Source organism: Herpailurus yagouaroundi, unplaced genomic scaffold, assembly GCF_014898765.1.
Source record: "Herpailurus yagouaroundi ecotype Mexico unplaced genomic scaffold, PumYag 166, whole genome shotgun sequence".
In the NCBI taxonomy this organism is placed as follows: domain Eukaryota; kingdom Metazoa; phylum Chordata; class Mammalia; order Carnivora; family Felidae; genus Herpailurus; species Herpailurus yagouaroundi.
In genome coordinates this window covers 6,655,132-6,660,193 of record NW_024412407.1, presented here as the reverse complement: position 1 = coordinate 6,660,193, position 5,062 = coordinate 6,655,132, and the positions used below count along the sequence as shown (strand labels likewise).

Here is a 5,062-nt window from a genome sequence, read left to right as displayed (position 1 = left end):
AATAAATAAAAACGTTGAAAAAAAAATTAAAAAAAAAACCAAAAAAAACTAGACATGATTATGAAAATAACCCCAGCTACTTGAAAATGGAGGGAAAAAAAGCCCTTTGAAAACAATCCTTAGGGCGCCTGGGTGGCGCAGTCGGTTAAGCGTCCGACTTCAGCCAGGTCACGATCTCGCGGTCCGTGAGTTCCAGCCCCGCGTCGGGCTCTGGGCTGATGGCTCAGAGCCTGGAGCCTGTTTCCGATTCTGTGTCTCCCTCTCTCTCTGCCCCTCGCCCGTTCATCCTCTGTCTCTCTCTGTCCCAAAAATAAATAAACGTTGAAAAAAAAATAAAAAAAAAAAAACAAACAATCCTTAGATCAAAAAAAGGAAATCAAACAGTAATTACAGATTATCTAAAAAGTACTGATAATAAAAGTAGCATATATTAATAAGTACTATACACAGATTTTTGTTAGAGAAAGTTAATAGCCTGAAATAGTTTTATTATTTAACAAAAAGGAATAAACATAAATGAAATAAGACAAGATAAAATTGATGTAGAGGTTAGAAGCAGATAAACAAAATTAACTTAAGGAAGACCAGAGGGGGAAATATGTACTGGAGGAAAAGATAATTTTCTAGGTAAATATAAATCACTAAAACTTATTAAAGAAAAGACAGAAATCAAGATAAGCTAATATTCTGAGTGAAAGGAATGAAATGCAGTTGTTCTAAACCTTAGCTTCACATTATAGTCACTTGAGTTTTTATAAGATTTTTGTGGGGTTTTTTGGTTTTGTTTTGTTTTTTAGTTTATTTATTTATTTTTTGAGAGAGAGAGAGTGCACGGGGGTGGGGGGGGGTGCAGAGAGAGAGAATCCCAAGCAGGCTCTACACTGTCAGCTCAGAGCCCGATGCAGGGCTCAAACTCACAAACTGTAAGATCATGACCTGAGCCGAAATCAAGAGTTGGACGATTAACTGACGGAGCCACCCAGGTGCCCCAACTTGAAGAGTTTTTAAATGTTCCCATGGCAAAAGACATGAACAGACATTTCTCCAAAGAAGACATACAGATGGCCAACAGACACATGAAAAGATGCTCAACATCATTCATCACCAAGGAAATGCAATTCAAAATCACACTGAGGATCACCTCAAACCTGTCAGAATGGCTAAAATCAAAAACACAAGAAGTAACAAGTGTTGACAAGGTTGTGGAGAAAAAGGATCCCTCTTGCACTATTGGTGGGAATGCAAACTGGTGCAACCACTCTGGAAATAGTATGGAGGCTCTTCAAAAAATTAAAAATAGTATTGTCTTATGACCTAGCAATTGCACTACTAGGTATTTACCTAAAGGATACAAAAATACAGATTCAAAGGGGCACATGCACCCCTATGTTTACAGCAGCATTATCAACACTAGTCAAATTATGGAAAGAGACCAAATCGCCATCAACTGATGAATGGATAAAGAAGATGTGGGGGTACCTGGGTGGCTCAGGTGGTTGAGCATCCAACTCTTGATTTTGGCTCAAGTCATGATCTCATGGTTTGTGAGTTCAAGCCCCACATTGGGCTCTGAACTGACAGTGCAAAGCCTGCTTGGATTCTCTCTCTCCCTCTATCTCTGCCCCTACCCCACTCATGCTCTCTTTGTCTCTCAAATAAATAAACTTTAAAAATAATTAAAAAAATGAAGATGTGGGATACACACACACACACACACACACACACACACACACACAGGCATATTTACTCAGCAATCAAAAAGAATGAAATCTTGCCATTTGCAACAATGTAGAGGGAGCTAGAATGTATTATGCTAAGTGAAATAAGTCACAGAAAGACAAATACCAATGATTTCACTCATATGTGGAATTTAAAAACAAAACAAATGAACAAAGGGAAAAAGAGAGAGAGAGAGAGAGAGAGAGAGAGAGAGAGAAGACAGGAAACAGACTCTTAACTATAGAGAATGAACTGATGGTTACCAGATGGGAGGTGGGTGGAGGGATGGGTGGATTAGGTGATGGGGATTAAAGAGCACACTTATCATGATGAGCACCAAGTAATGTATAGAGTTGTTGAATCACTATATTGTACACATAAGACTAATATAACACTGTATGTTAACTATACTGGAATTAAAATTAAACTTTAAAAAAATATGTGGTATAGATGTGTATATATGTGGCATATATGTACAATTAATATTATTCAGCCATATAAAGAATGAAATATTGCCATTTGCAACAACATAGATGGATCTAGAGGGTATAATGCTAAGTGAAATAAGTCAGTCAGACAAAGACAAATACCTATGGTTTCACTCATATGTGGAATTGAAGAAACAAAACAAAGAAAAAAGAGACAAACGAAAAAGCAGACTCTTAAATATAGAGAACAAAGTGATGGTTACCAGAGAGGAGGTAGATGGGTGAATGAGTGAATTAGGTGAAGGAGATTAAGAATACACTATCATGATGAGAACTGAGTAATGTATAGAATTTTTGAATCACTATGTTATACACCTTAAACTAATGTAATGCTGTATGTTAATGATGCTGGAATTAAAATAAATAAAATAAAATGTCCCCATGCCCTAGCTGCATATCAGACCAATTAAAACAGAATGTATTGAGAGGGCTCAGTCATCAATATTTTTAAAAGTTCCCCAGTAAGTCCAATGTGCAGCCAAATTTGAGAATTATTAAAATAGAGAAGACAAAGAGCTATGACAAAATAGGGCCAGGCTCTGATAGTTCCTTAGGTGAGTTCTTTCTAATATTGCAGCAATCAGATATTTTTGAAGGCTACCAAATCTGTTTACAAGAACAGAAAAAATAAAAGCTTCCTGATTACTTTTAGAAAGTCATAAAACCACTGATACCAAAACCTAAAAAGTACACAAAAGAAAATTTTGACCAAGATAATTTATATTAATAAGGAAATAGGCAAAACAAATTATTAGCAAATGGAATTCACTAGTGTGTTCAAAGAACAGTGCGCCATGACTAACTGAAATTTATTCCAGGGATTTAAGGTTTTTCTTATATGAAGAATTCTAATAAAACTCACCATATTAATATGCCAAAGATCAAAAGTGTCTAGTCAATGAGATGTAAAAACATTTGATAAAATTCATCAGTGATACCTGATTTTAAAAATCCTTAGTAAAATAGGACTAGAAAGAGGCTTCATGGCATAATTTAAAAAGGGCACTTGTGATGAGCACTTGGGTGTTATATGTAAGTGATGAAATACTAAATTCCACATCTGAAACCAATTTTACCATATATGTTAACTAACTAGAATTTAAATAAAAACTTGAAATAAAAAATGTATCTAAATTAAAATAATTATGTATATTATGTGTTAGGTATTGTTTGTTCTACATGCGTTTTAGGTAATAAGTGCTCTAACTTCAAAATCATGCATGGGGTAGGTAATCTTTCTTCTAACTTCACAGAAAGGATCAGTAATTTGCCCAACATCACACAGTAAATAGTGAAGCATGGATTCAAATCTGGGAAGTCTGATTCCAAAGCTTCACTGTCAACTACCCCCAAACCTACAGGGGTTTGAATGCCCTACAAGTACCAGCCAAAGCATATGACAAATGAATTAAAGGAGTAGGGTGTTGGTAAGTGTTTAACAGATGGCTCTGGGAGGGGCTCTGATCTATAGCATTTGCCAATTTCCAAAGTGTAAATCCTCCCACCATGACCTATTTCAAGCTAGAAATGATTGAAACCACTAAACACGTTTTAGGAATGGATACACCTTAGGTTACTATCATATAATTTTTACAACCATATAGATACAATAGATGTAAATAACCTTGAGAACATAGATATTAGTAAAATATAAATGAAAAAACTTTGGAAGTAATGAATTTTAGTATTACCTTTGTTTTTTAATATAATTTATTTGGTTTTAAGTTTATATAATTTGTTTATAATAGCTCTGTTTAACAAGTTCTTAAAATTCCTGAAAATTTAATAATTGACCCTTGAGAGCTGGTACTAATTGGCTCTAGTACACCACTGGAATGAAAAAAAGGAAAGGGCAAAACTGTCATTATTTGTAGAAGATATTTCTAGGATTGGGGTGAATTTCTCCTCTCTATGTTTCTGCCTCAACTTATAGGGAGGCCAGAATTTCTACCTAAATTTCTCCCATCAGGAGGGAATAATGTTACAGGAAACACTTTGACCCCACTGTTCATCTTCACTCTACAAATAAATACCCCTCAGGCACTGGTTACATATATTATGATACATACATAAAATGGGACAATCTTTTGGAAATTGTGTCTTACCTCACTCTATGAGGCGGAAATGGCCTTTTTGTCACCAAATCACTGCAACAGGTAAAAAAAACAGTCTCGTGGACTCCGAGGATGAGCTAGCCCAGGAAGAACATCTGATGTTGGAATCCTCTCCGGAAAAGATGGTGCCCCTAAAAGTTTACATAATCCCTCATATATAACCTCTCAAATCATTCCAAATGAATGTCTATTCAGATAAAACTTCTTTACTCATTTATAGTAATTTATAGTTTACAAAAGCACATTCACATATATAATCCCATTTAACTCTTACAAAAATCTTGTGAAGTAGATGCTACCTCCATTTTACAGATCAGGAAACTGAGGCTCAGAGAGCTAAAGTAATCTGCTCAAGATTATATAGCTATTAAATGAAAGCAATGGGAAACTACAGCGTTAAAGTCCTTAGAATACCTTTTTCACCACACCAAGGTGCCTCAGGCAGAGGTGTTACTACCTCTTTCAGGTTATACCATTAATGAATGCCTCATTTATTCAGGAATACACACACACATATGTTATAACCCTCCTTTCCTTGTAGTTACATTCCTCATTCTTTGAATTTAATCATGGTAAAGAACAACTTATTGAGAGTGGGGGTAAAGTCCCTTTGAAGTTTGAATACATTCATTAACCTTTTCCGTCAAGCTGAATATTCATGAGACCTTTTACCATGCCATGCTATCCTTATTTCTTTATTACCTTTAAAGTTTCCAGAAATAAGAAAAGAAACAACTAAAG

The 5,062-nt window shown here is 35.3% G+C and overlaps 1 protein-coding gene across 2 annotated transcripts in view; it reads right to left on the bottom strand.

The window, feature by feature from the left end:
• LOC121038656 (olfactory receptor 10AD1-like) overlaps positions 1–4,667 on the bottom strand; it is a 44,731-nt gene extending 40,064 nt beyond the window's left edge. Inside the window, exon 1 of one of the 2 annotated variants that reach the window (XR_005794433.1) lies at positions 4,313–4,667. The gene's annotated coding sequence lies outside the window, so the exon portion shown is untranslated. The remainder of the gene's footprint in view (positions 1–4,312) is intronic. The other variant, XM_040488315.1, reaches the window with a different exon arrangement.
• Positions 4,668–5,062: the final 395 nt, after the last annotated feature.